Source organism: Temnothorax longispinosus, chromosome 2 (genome assembly GCF_030848805.1).
Source record: "Temnothorax longispinosus isolate EJ_2023e chromosome 2, Tlon_JGU_v1, whole genome shotgun sequence".
Classification (NCBI taxonomy): domain Eukaryota; kingdom Metazoa; phylum Arthropoda; class Insecta; order Hymenoptera; family Formicidae; genus Temnothorax; species Temnothorax longispinosus.
Genome location: NC_092359.1, coordinates 10628656 through 10643777, shown reverse-complemented (window position 1 = coordinate 10643777; position 15122 = coordinate 10628656). Strand labels below are relative to the sequence as shown.

Sequence of the window (15122 nt, the reverse complement as noted above, 5' to 3'; positions counted from 1 at the left end):
TTTTCACCTAGTATTAAATGCTTTCTCATTAGAAATTTAATACTAAGTATTCAATACTCGTCCTGTATTAAATACTACTTTCAAAGATTACTGACCAGTAATAAAATACTATGCAATACTTGGATCACAATGATTCAAGTACTAATAAATACTTAATTTTAGTATTATTAATACACAAAATAAGTATTTATTACTAACCAGTTAGTAATACTTTTTTGTAAGGGATTGGATCTCAGTTATTGTAATAATCTGGAGGGGATGGACCAAGAAGTTTCGAGTCTTGGAAATCTAGAATTTCTAGAGAAATTAGACCTTGAAGGCTCCCGTATAAGAACTGAATCTCTTTGCAAAATACTGCAAAAAACTCGCCGGATGCGTAACTTAAATCTGCACATGCCTGACTATGTGTTTTATAGAGAATTACTAGATTTAGACGCAATTATAATACAGTTAAAAAATTCGTGTCCAGACTTGGAAATAATAGATTTATCGGGCCACTACAGTATTATTACATCACGAGGTATTCATGCCCTCGCTGAATGCAAGAATTTACGAAAACTGACAATGACGGAGAAGTACGTGTGTGCTACATTTTCTTTTAAAACACATATTATTCTTTATTAAAATGTGTATTTACATTTCTTGCAAACATCATGAAACGGTTATGTTGTTTTTCTTACTGCGATTGAAAAACCGCATAATAATATAACTTTTTTTACAGGAATTACAACCCGGAAGCCGAAGATCGCTGCACAATCGATAAGCATAGCTTGCGTAGATTGTTTTCCTTCTGTCAATGCTTAGAAGAAGTCAATTTGATAAATTCCTATATGATGTTCAATTACGATGTCTATGAAGATCTGACACTGTGTAAAAACTTAAGACGAATATCCTTGGATTATATGTCGGATTATAGTTTAGCAATTCTCGAGCAGTGTCCTAAACTGCAAACAATCTATGTTATGCGAAACGGGTTCGACGACACGCGTGATAGCCAGGCATCATTCGTTGCTCAGGCGAAAAAATAATATCCACATGTGTCCATCCTTAAATATCAAAAGGGAATCAACGGTGATGAAGATAAGGAAGAATTATGGTGAATGTGAAGGAAAGTGGCTTCCTTACCGATTTGGCTGAAATTTAACAATATATTATGTATTTCGGCGTGTTAAATTCGAATGTAAAAGCTAAAATCGTTGCTCTCAAGTAGAACAAATGTTATAAAGTACTAAAAGTGACAATTTTCGGGTTAAGAAATGCTATATCGACAGGGTACATACAAGTACATACATGAGCGTCAGAGAAAGCATGCGCAGTAATGTAAAAGTGCGCAAAATTTGAAATAAATAAAAGTTTTGAAATAATTCTTATATATCTACATACAGTATAAAAAAAATTTAGAAGTAGGCGGAGAAGGACCTGTTTTCCCCCTGCACTCCCACACTCCCAAAAAATTTATCCAAACCGAAACCTATTTCTGACCAACTGAAATTTGATTTTGCATTTTTAATCCATGCAGTATCATGCAAAAATAATTTCTCGCGATAATCTCAGTTTGCAGACCATGAGCCATATCTGCAATCATTCTTTCGTGAAACTTATTATTTTTAAATTGAATTGGCAAGTTCTTTAAAATTTTGTTTCCTCGTTTTGATTAACACCTTATTCGTTTAGACCTTTGGCTTAAATCATTGATCCTGATTGACTTTCCGACTTTATACAAATTTGAACCCATTCCTTTTTCGTCACTTGAATATTTTTATACGAGTTTTGAAGTTTTTCAGGATAGGTATTATATACTCAATTCTTTTTAAAATTATTTTAAATCCTTTGTCTTGTGAAAGTCGTTCATAACTGTGATATGTATCATTATAGTTTGAAATTTTTATAATTCTTTACATACAAAACGTAATTCTTCCAGATATGCTTCTCTTTTTCTTGCTTGTGAAAAGCTATTTCTGATTGAGCTAATTTTTCAGTTTGTAAATATTTCGCAAATGGATACTTTATAGCGACAGAATTTCTTTTTGTACGTGTTTAATTTCACCTACTACTGAGCAGCATTTGTGAGAATAAGCATCTATTCTTTGTGAAATTGAACTGTTTGTGGCGCACCCTTATTCTTTGTATTTTGCGGATTGGATAATCACTATATAATCACTATATAAGATTTATTCTATGTTAGTGGCTGGTCAGTTGTGGATGTGGTACGGTACATTCTTCATTGACATAAACACACACAACTGCGACATGTTTGCACTTTTGTTTAGATAGATCAGCCTAATAAGCGTAATAACATTGGATGGCTCTGCAACGATGGTATGGCATTAAAGATAAACGATGACTTAAAGGCGTTATTCAATTTAATAGGGAAAGGTGATGGAATATTTTGGAAGCTGTAGTAATGTAGATCACTTGAGGATAACGTACTTGTATCTTACTACCATTATTTTGAGATTATTGAGCAGTATCGTGCCATTAGTGGACGCTGTTATACCGAATTCTTTGAAAGAATCAATAACAAATGCTATAATGGACGCACCAATATATCTATTGTACCCAGCATTGCATTCTATGCTTTTAGAATATGCTCGTGTAAGTAATACAATTCTTATTTTCCTATTCCACTCATTAGTACCGATTATCACCGTTAATACAATCATTTTCATTTTCAGCAATTTTAAGATGCTAATCAGATAGCACTGATAAAACTATTCGATGATACTAGAACCGTCGCAAAGTCTATGCAGTCAGTTATTTGTATATTAAGAAATTTGTCGGAGCAATCGCCTTCGGAAACGTTAAGAATGTTACATGCGTCTAAATTGAGTCTGTCGTACCATAAAAATTTAACTATCGTTAAAACGGCTGTAAAATTTTTACAAGATATCTCGAGATATTCTTTAAATGATGAGGATCATGCGTTGGCAACACAACTGATATTGGATCTCACTTCTTCCACGGTAAGAAATTTAACCACCGCTTACGCTTATCTGAAACACACATCATTTTGAACTGCTCGAGTGACACACTCACATAAATAATCACACAATGCCACTCTACGGAGGCTGCGTTCCTTTTGACGCTTTCAGCGCTGAAAGCGTCGCTCCATCTCTATTTGATATTCAATGTGCAATAAAGATAGAATAATGCTTACAGCGCTGAAAGCATCAAAAGGAACGCAGCCATAGTGTAACTAAAGATTTCAAGTAACAACTCACAATCAGTGAAACGCAAAATGTTCTATGGTGCCAGATTTAAAAGAAAAAAATTAAAAGACATTAGTTTTGTATCGACCCGCGTATATTAAGTAAAAAAAATCTATATCTTAATTATTTCTCTTAATATTATATATTTTTATTGTCCCAAAATAGCAATTCACAAGCTAAGTTTTCAATATCAGAATACTGCACTGGCATATTCAATTCACACTATTTCTCGTAGATAATGCCATCTGTACAAACAATATACTGGCATAAAAAAATTTATGATTTTTATAAAGAATAAACATTACACCACATAATTTTTTGTAATTACATAAATGTAATAAGCCTAAATCTGTAATTTATAAAATTATCATTTATTAATAAATTCATAACGTTATGCCTACATTATCAAACGGCTATATGCTATATTAATTGTATTAATTGTAAAACGTTGGAGCGTCAAGTAAGTTTATGCCAACAATAAATAATAATAAATAATTTGCATTAATAAAAAATTTTATGGTGATAATATTTACTCTTAGGATCAATAGGATAACGGATTTTTTACTTTTCTCTGTGAGTACTATTATAATATTAAGTTCATATTTTTGAAATATGATAAACTTATTAATTTTTATAGAACTTGTTAAAATTCTTGTCATAAAAGAACAACCGCGAACAGAGAAGTTAATAGGAAAAGTTTTATAAGATTCATAGTTTTGTAAACCGCCGTGATTTCTATTCCACGATGGAACGCGGGATCTTTCCGGTTGTTATTCAATTCAAAAGTATAAGTGACCTGTTAGATGTTAAGTGCTTTTCGTAATTGCTTAATGAATATCTATTTTCGCAATAATATGCTCTACAAATTGATAATGCTTATTGTTAATTTAGTATGTTATGAGCTTTATGGGCTTTATAGAATTGTAAAGAGCTATCATGTTATCGCTATTGAGTGAACAATAACGATAAGTTTAATAATTTTATCAAGTCAAGATCAGTAGGTATTGAATAGTACTCCGACTAGTAATAAATAATTGTTTCTATAATTAAGTGCTAATTACATAATCTATTCATTACATTTTAAATATGTATTTTCCGATAAACAAGCTTTATCGCCCATTTTTGAATCTTGATATAACTCACTTATTTTAGATATCTTAATTGTTACACTAATTGTAAGTAATTAGTAGTTTGAGCGAATTAATATATTGTATGAGTTATTAAAGACGTTTTTCAGCGCAATTTATTTTTTTATAGAAACGATGTTGACCGATATTGTTTCACGATGTGATTACTCATAATTATTCTTTTAATGCTTTAATCTAAATACATCTGATGTAGCGATTCAAGAATCTCATCGACAAAAATGTAATTTGCTTACAATTTAAATATACATTAAATTATGTATTATATCTATATTATGCCTTTTAAGAAATAAAATTTCCTTTATTTAGTTGGAAAAGTATATTTTGTAAATTAATTTAAAACAACCTGATTTTGATACGCGGAACTAGCTGGCGCACAATGGGCCAAAAATCACAAAAAATGGCCAAAAGTCAAGATTCTTTAAATAAAGTAAATATATTTTTGATATTTAGACACCTTAAAGTATTTGTGATTGAAGTTTTAAATTATTCTGACTTCCCGTGTTCCGTTGACAATCCGTCAAAGTTGAAATATTGAACTTGATTCGCTATACTCATGCAGTTTCTAGAAAAATGCGTCTGAATTTTGTGACATTTATTGAAAAACAAACTTTTTTTTACTTTTACTTTGAGTTTGGACCAATAAACTTAAAAAATAGCGAAGAAGCTTAAGACTTGCTTAAAATTTCAAAATAACATGTTTAACTAAAATGTTTTCAGTTAGAACGCGAATATACTAAAGCACTCGGTCAATTCTAGTTTTGACTAAATTATTTCAGTTAGAACGCGAATTGCCAAGCTGGCTTAGTTAAAATTAGAATTTACCAGTAAATTCGGGTTTTGACGGATTTCGGGTTTTAACTGTAACGTATATATGTGATCAAAGTATTATGAAATATGTATTACAATTGTAATTTAAGTTTTATGTTTCTCATCGTTAGCGTTATACACTTTTTACAAAGTAATTTGACGAAAAGGTACAGCACAATAAAAATAATGTGCGTTTCGGCGGTACTATGTCGCGGACACACATTGATGTAATTTTATCAATCAATTGATGTAACATTTACCGTATAGCCAATAATTTTCGATAAATTTATAATGTAATCATTGCTGCGACTATGTTCTATGATATTTTAAAGAGTAACCTGATCATAATTAAGCCACGCCCGATGATTGTATCTGAGTAAATTCGGCAAAGATAAATATCACGATCTCAAATATGCACTAACTCTCCTTTAGGAGGTTGTGGTATAATCTTTGGAGCGTCGTAAAAAAATCCGGGTAAACGGTACCCACTGGCGTTTCTTCAAAAATCATCTGAAACAAAAAAACCAAAAAGATTATTAAATTAGATACTATAATCTAGTACTTGTCATAGCCGATTTTGAAAATATCGATTTATGACAAAATGGCGGACGTTTGAACATAACATAGCAATTTTTCGACCAAAAATTAGTTATTATTTTGCCTATAAAACAAAAACTAAGCAACGAAAAAAAAAATCCTATGACAAGTACTAGATAATGATGTATAGAATAACCACAAAAAATTCAAGGCAATCGGTTCATTGGTTTTCGAGAAATTTTGGGTACCGATTTGAAAAACGTGGTTTTGAGAAAAACGCGTTTGAAAATTTGGGAATGAATAAATCATGAAATTTGTCAACTTACATGGAATCATCGATACCAGCTCCATAGTGTAAGTCTTCTGCGGTCAACGGAATGTTCATATTTTCTAAATTTTGTTGTCGGCGCCGTATTCGACCTTCTTTAGTCTGTTCTTGCGCTTGCAGCTCGACTTTCGCTATGCGAGTTTCGTCTTCTTGCGCAGCGTACAAGTACGCGCCCGATCCGACCGATATTCCTAACACGTTCATGATTTCTAACAATGACGTGACACCATTGTTGAACGTGCATGTTGCAAGAAATGCAGCAATGTTAACGATTTTGGCCCCGCTGTGCATCGTTTTTGGAGCTATCTTCCAAATAAATTGGTTGAAGCTCTAATTGCTGTTTTGTGTATATCCGTAGCCATTCGAAGAAACAGTAACTCCAAGGATGACATGAAAAAAGCGATATGGGCAACATTCTACCATTACGGCTCAACAGACAGCAAGCCTGAACATCATTTTTGTCCCGAACGCCCCGCGCGCTCTCGGAGACGGTTCACTCTCTCGGCTGTAACTTCGTTATTTATCGAGATATTGACTTGCAATTTTATCCAGATATTCTTGAGACCTCAAGCTTCAAGAAAATGCAAAAAAAAAATCGATTTTTTCGACCATGCTAGGTGTATATCTCCCCTGTGCTGCAAAGACTGGTATACATGAATTTATCTGTGTGTGAAAAATATCAACGCTTTGATCAATAAAATATTTAATTTTTTATCTGTTAAAAATGTTATAATATTAACGTGTGATGTTTTATCAGTTAAAAAATATATTTATATTGATGTCTTTTAGGAACTTTATTTACGTGTGCACCGGTAAAGAGTAGCCCAAATAACTGAATTTGCTTTATAATGTAAGGTAAATGTATCAATGTCTGGACACGTACCTATGTATAGACATTTTTATCATTTTAGTCCTTAAATAAGTTATAACGCGAATTTAAATCAAAGAATAGGAATCAAATATAAAAATATTTTTTTTTGTATTATATTTTTATCTTTGATTTTAATTCGCGTTATACTTATTTAAAAACTGAAATAATAAAGGTGTCCAGACATAGGTCTTAATGTTCCGGCATTGATACATTTACCTTATATGGCTTAAAAAATTAATCTGACAGAGTATTTTAATAAAAATATTAAAGTGAGATAAAGAATAAAAAGTCGCCAAATATATTTTTCTTACTCCAGTGTAAATTATAAACATAATTTAATGGTATAAGAATAAGAGAGATTCGAAAAAAGAGCAATTATATTAAGTACAGAAAATTGTACCTTTAGTGGCAGATGCCATGTAACTCACAAAATTGTCGACATCAGAATCCTGTATTGGCAGAAATTATTAAATAATTCATTAAATTTTACTTGAGTCTATCATTCCTTGTAAAGTGATTTTGACGTGCATCCTAAGTGTTTTAATTTAAAAAAAAACCAGTATTTTTAAAAAATTTAATTGTTTATACTTTTAATAAAATCACAATTTTTAAAAATCTGACGGTCGAATTGTCTACTCATATTTCTAAGAAAATATTTTGCAAACAATTTTCTTAAACTTGTTTAATATTTAAAAATTTTTTTACTTATATGTATTTCTTATATTTACTTATATATTACATATTATTTTCTTAAAAAGAAAAAGATATATACAAGTCAAAAAATATAATATTATAAGAGAGCGTTTTATAAATTAAACTGATTTTACTGAATGAACACTCAACTTTGCTACTTTAAATTGTCATGCGTAAGTGTGTTTAACATAAGTATAAAATTAGTGATGGAATAAACAAAGATAGAACTGTACGATTTGGTAGTTAGGCAAATTCGAAATACATATTCATGTATTTGCATACATATATTGCCAATAAAACAACCATTCTCTCTTTAACCCTTCGTAGTCACACTGGGTCAATTTGACCCACCCTTATTTGGATCTAAATATCAGCTAAATACCTAGCTTAAAATGGGGCTTGGTTCGCCATCTACAAGAGTTTAAAGTATCCTCTATAGGTAGAGACCGTTAATCATGTACTCATTCACGACTTTTTTTCAATATGTTGCCATTTGATTTCTCACAAAACCGCAGTTGTTTTATATTCTAGAATGTTCAAGGTATGTTCCAGAATTATTTAAACCCGATCGGACCGATACTATTAAAATGGCAACCGTTAAAAATCGACTGGGTCAATATGACCCAGTAAGACTAGAATGGGATTCTAGAGAAGTGTGACTACAAAGGGTTAACTCTTGTGAGTAGTTTTTCAAATGCTTGTTGAGATCATTTCTATACCATTTAGTAACAGATATCCTGCAATATACGGACGGATGTAATGAAATTACCGAAGCAACGAAAATGCAGCGTGTTGTGGATTATTTCGAAAAATTGAAATGTTTGCTCGCAAAGTGCAAGTATTGTGGAGAAGAAATTCGGTTACCTTCGCCAACTGCAGTTCTAACAAATTTAAGAACACACTTACTAAACATACATGACATGACTCCCGATAAAAACTGCACAATATCTCACAAGCTGCGGCAATATTTCACAGACTTACCAAAATATGAGGCAAAATGTAATAAATGTGTTTCAATAACATCTTATTTCAAAACCACTGCATGGGAATTTAAAACAACATTTAAGAAGAATACATGCTGAGTTTATAAGTCCGAGTCAACATGATTAAGTACACATTCAACAACTTATTAAAGAATTACATAAAATAAATGTATTAATAAGTAGAGCGGGTAAAGCTAAATAAAAAAATCTAGTTTTACGCTCTTCTTAATAATTAATGAGAAATTAATTAATAAATATCTACGAAGAAATGTGATCATCTACGTGATCCAGTGGCACCAGACAACGCAGCATTACGCGCCGCATTATTCACTAGAATTGCGCTCAACTCAGTGCTTCGGCGCTCGTGTTTCTTCCTTATAGCGCGCTTACACTCGTCGCTGAATCATGCGATTGTACACCGATTGGCATATCTTTATTAATTAATTTCTCATTAATTTTCTTTTATTTTAATCGGCTCTACCTTTCTACGACAGGTAATACGGTAATTAGCAGATATCTCGTATATGTAACACATACGCATAAATACATATATTGTATATGTACAAGTACATTATCTTACATAAATATACACACACACACACACTAATTATAAACAGAACGATGAATAAACAGAAATAAACAGAACACTAAGTCACAAGTCAGATAAAGCTGTTACAGAGAAGTCATCTGCTTTTCTTTCTCTCATTTCTGTCTATAATTTTGCAGTTACATAGGAATAAAATAATTTACGCGCATTCCGTAGAATGTAAAATACTCTCTAGCAATTTTTATAAAAGTACAATCTCACTGGTATGTATAGCAGTAAAGTGATTTTACTACCGATCGTATGTAAAATATATATATTCATATCATTTGTATTTTAAAATGTGCCATATACAAATTCGACTAATAGAAAATCTTATTCTCTTTTCTCCTTTTGTCTCTCATCTTTTTCAAACTTTTGCACAACTTTGTACAATATTAGTGTGCAGTAGAATGCCTTCACCAATATTTTTCAGAGAAATTAAAGAAAGATACACTTATTTTACATATTTTGCAGAAACAAAATTTGTAAAGGCATGTGGGACAGATGTTTATGCAGCGTTGAATAAAGGAGTACGCTCAGCAACACAGAAGACTTACACGGGGAGAATAATCCCAGAAGACTGAATTTCTGTTCACTCTCAGTCATCACGGTGTTCTGTTCACTCAGTGATCACGATAACATATGGTGCGAAGTGATCTTTAGTCAATTAGTTCATACAAAATTAATTATTAATTTTATTTGGTGAGGATGCTAGAACCAACTGACGTAATGGTATTAAATGTAACTGGAAGAAATTACGATATAACGGTATTAAAATTGTTAGATTATTATCGCAAGCTGTACACAGATATCCGCGAGACTGCTTATTTGAAAGACTTCGCCGAACTTAAAACGTTCGATAACACACTTAATCCAAAATACATTATTCGGGATACGCTGATAACATACATACGCAGTGTATGTGATATTTATAAACAACCGCATCTTTTGCAAACATATTATTTTCTATATACCTCTTTCGAAGATGATAAGACATACTCATTTGAATATTCCAACAATATGTACTTTAGTGAAGATATCACAACTCTATGTTTTTTACATCACATATTAAATGATTGTCAGAGTGACGAGTGCGAGGTAGTACAGGTTTTGATGTCACTAATGAAAAATAAGTACGGGATAGATATTGAAAAAGAAATGAGAGAGAATAACATAGAATCAATACGAGAGAAAAATAGAATCACATTATTTGATATAGCATTTTCTTACCCAAGTGTATCATGTGATATGTGCATCGATATGGGCATATATAACACATGGTTTGATAAATTTTCTAAGTTTAATCTTCCGAAAAGAATCTTTTTATCTCTGATTATTCCCGTTCTTCCCATGTTAAAGCAAAACCCGCCTTTTGCAATACTTTTGGTTACAGCACTTAAATTATTACAAGAAAAAGGGAAAGATATTAAAAGCATTTCATTACATACAATTTTTTTTCAGATTTATGTATCTTATAGGCGTTTAATATTTCCTCAAGATTTAAAATTGGAATTATGTATGAAATGGGAAATCGTGGTAAAGGAAAAAAATGTATATAAATATTCTGATTGTTTTGAAGCATATCGTCGAGAAGCTAAAGCTATAATAGCAGAAATAAAGTCAGACTCAGCCGATCGGGACTTAAAATCTATTCTCCGTTGATTATAATTATGAGTTCATTTCTTCTCCATTAGTCTATTATAGATATAAATAATTAACGCCATGTCACAAGTATTCGCAACTGCATTTTACGATTAGTAAATGATATATTTGTATTGCGATATATTTGGAAAATAAGAATTTTTTATTTTAACAATGCATCTCTATTTTATTAAATTATATCATTATTTGATATACTCGTGACATGCGCTAGTAATATTTTAGCGTGAAATTATTATTATTAACTAACTGATTCAACGTAGTCTATAATTCTGATTAATTTTGTAATTTAGTTCGTACCCCCCTCTCGGGGAGTTGTGTTTTACGCGATTATATTGACTAGAATCATATTCATATACATATGCGATTAGAATAATTTAAGAAATATGTATTGTGTTTGTAATTTTTAAATATGTTTCTCATCATTAGCGTTATACATTTTTTATAAAGTAATTCGACAAAAAAATACAACACAATAAAAATAATATGCATTTTGTCGGCACTATATGTCACGGACACACATCAATGTAATTTTATTAACCGCAATTGGTGTAACATTCACTGTAGACTATAATTTTTAATAAATTTATAATGTAATCGCCAAATCTATTTTTTTTACTCTAACAGAAGTCATGGCTAAATCATAAACATAATTTAATAATATAAGAATAAGAGAGATTTAAAAAATGAAGAAAAATGATTACCATGAGAATCGTGACCTCGAAATCTTCCCTTCATTTTATTCAAAATGTATCCGATATATGAAGGAAAAATTGAAAAAGAATGAAACTTCAATTCGAGAGCGACCTAGACTTTTAAAAACATATGTTTTTGTATACAGGAAAAGTGGAAGAATATTCAAATATCAGTGCTCTAACAATATGACTTTTCACGATGATATCTTGATTATATGTTATCTGAATCAAACGTTATGTAGACGTCGTCGTTGGCACGCAAAATGCGAAATAATGCGCACTTTAATAAGAATAATGAAAGATATAAACAACATCAACCTTGCCACGATAGGATTCAACTTATATTCAATATACACACTTAAATCCTAAATATACAACATTTAAGATATTTATTTGTTTTCCGAGTATATATATATATATATATATATATATATATATATATATATGTATATATCGCTCGCTACATTTTATTATACTAATTCTTCGGTTTCCTCTGCATTATTGCCTTCTTTTAAGCTTCCTACAATAATATTTGCATCTATAATTATTTTAATCTTTCCCAGATTTATGCACAATCCACCCTTTGCGATACTCATAGCTATATTTGTTAAATCCGATTGTTTGTTGAAATCTCAAATTTCACAGACTCCATTAAGCACTATTTACGAACGTGTCCTTGCATGTTACAGTTGTGACTTCTTACCTAAAAGTTTAAAATTAGATTTATGCATGAAATGGAAAATTCTGATAAAGCAAAAAGGAGCATATAAATTTATCTCTGGTTTGACAGTGTATCGCCAAAAAGCTAAGAACTTAATATCAGAGTTAAGACCAAATGATCCAAACTTAGAGGATATACTTTCTAAAATATAGGCATTTTCCACTTCTTCTATATTATTACAAAAATACATATAAAGTACTTGATTACACATTCGTGATCATAATTCACGATTAATTAACAATTTATTCCGTATTACGACCATTCATCGCAAGACAAATTTGATTCAACAATGCATCTTTATTTTACATTTACAACATTTTATGACTATCTTTTATAATATTATATATTTTTATTAATAATTTGTAATTATGTATACGTGGTCTGTTTAAAAAGTTATGAGACATAATTTTTTTTTCTTAACAACTGTAAAAATGAGACTGTAGTAAACCGAGAGCTACATTTATACTCTACCTTCAGTTAAAATTTCAATTTGATAATATTAACACATGTGATTCTACAATTATTTGTATAACTGTATGTTTGGGTGACGCGCGTCACGAAAATGTAACGCAAGAAAATCGAGCAGCGTGTCAAACTGCTATCCCGGGCACAAGGCATTTTTAGATGGCAATGAAATTGTAAGGATGAATCCCGTTCTGGACCACTAACGACATAAACAATTTTGAATTTGGCGATTCAAATATTTTATTTAATTGATCACCAATTATTTTCACTTTTCACTATCAACTTAAATATTTCTGTCGCGTTATCCTGAAATTTGACACAGAATTTGCTGTGTCAAACTTCGCATAATGCTGCTCGCTGTTGCATTTTCTTGTGTTCCATTTTCGTGACGCGTCACCCAAACATACAGTTATACAAATGATTGTAGAATCACATGTGTTAAGTTTATCAAATTGAAATTTTAACTGAAGGTAGAGTATGAATGTAACTCTCGGTCTACTGCAGTCTCGTTTTTAGTGTTACCAGTTGTTGAAAAAAAATTCAGTCTCATTACTTTTTAGACAAACCAGGTATATGTGTACCTTATAACTATATTTCTGTATTATATATATAATTACATTAGGTAATTTTTATATAACTGATAACTAATCGCGACAATATGTTCTTTTTCGAAGACATTACTGTATTTTTAAATCAACATGTTACTTGTAAATGAATAATTTATATCAAATTATTTTAATTATTTGCGACTAAGGAGAGAAAACTCAATTAACTATTGTATGATAACTTGTATACCTTTATTCTCCCATTAAAAATTATACAAGATGATTATTACGTAATAAGTGCATATTGTAAAACATTTATTTGTGAAATAGAATAACTTGCAATAAGATAAGAACCTAATTCTAACTATCGATCATATATCAATTCTCCTTGCCCTCAATTTTTGTAAAAAGACGCTCAAATTCCGGATATGACAAATGGCAGTTGCAATCTACTTTCGATAATTTTTCGAAATTATGCAACTATACTAATAATTGCAATTATACAATTTATGTTACTAGTAGTTTTTTAAGTTCAAATATTAATTATAGTGGCCAACCGTGAGATTGATCCTGTGTAATAATTTCTGCTGCTACCAAATAGGCGCTCGACTCATTGTGTAACAACAATAGTTATTTATCTCTTATTAAGTAAATTTTACAAGATAATTTATTGCCGGATAAATAAAAGCAAAATCTACGCCAACTCATCACGGACTCTATTCGTCGTATGATGGACACTCTCGGCCCGTTTGTCTGTACAACGGTAATATATAGTGGCGGCTCCGCCGTCGTGTGAAAGGGTTAATTTAGTACGTTATGAGCTTTATGGGCTTTATAGAATCGTAAGAAACTATTATAATCTATATAATAACCACATTGAATGAACGATAACGATAAGTTCAATAATTTTATCAAGTCAAGATCTGTATCAAATGGTACACCGACTAGTAATACGTAATTATTGTTATAACTAAACGCTAAATATATAATCTATTTATTACATATTAAATATTTTCCGATAAGCCAACTTTATCGCCCATTTTTTGCTTTGTTTCATAATCTCGATATAACTCACTTAATTTAAATATCTTAATTGTTACACTAAGTAATTGTTAATTTGAGCGAATTAAATAATCATATAAGTTATTAAAGTTTTGGCGCACGATTACTTTTTTTATGGAAACAATATGGACAGATATTGTTTCATGACGATTACTGATAATTATCTTTTTAATAATGTCTTAATCTGAATTTACATCTGACGTAGCGATTCATACAAGAATCTCATCGACACAAATGTAATTTGCTTATAATTTTGATATAAATTAAATTATGTATAATAAATCTAATGTCTCTTTAAGAAATAAAATTTACTTTATTTAGTTGGAAAAGTATATTTTGTAAATTAATTTATATTTGTTATCTTATGCCCAACTTTTACATTAAATTGCATTTATGTCTTTTGGGGTAACGAGTAATTTCACTACTTCGAAGTTGTATTCGTGGAAAGGTTATTTTTTCAAATGTAAATCTAATTGTGAGTCATAAAATCAATAAATAACCCTTCACAACCTTTCACAAACATGTCACTAGTCATGACATTGTGCCAAACAGATTATAAATCTGATAGATGTTTCGTATGTCGTATGGGTAATCGGTAGAGATTATTCCATGTAACGGTAACACTGTTTTAAAATAAAACAGGCGAAATTAGCTTCACACATCATCATCATAGATGAGAGAGAGAAAGAGAGAGAGAGAGAGAGAGAAGAGAACGTCAAGAATTATAAAACCAATAAAGTACAAAAATTAAAAAAACCACAACTATATGTTTAAAAAATTAAATTAGACTTGAGTCTACCGTTTGTCTTTAAA

The 15122-nt window shown here is 30.7% G+C and overlaps 1 long non-coding RNA gene across 1 annotated transcript in view; it reads left to right on the top strand.

The window, feature by feature from the left end:
* The window catches only part of LOC139808195 (uncharacterized), a 183961-nt gene that overhangs the window by 125808 nt on the left and 43031 nt on the right, over positions 1-15122 (top strand). The gene's annotated exons all lie outside the window — the stretch shown is intronic.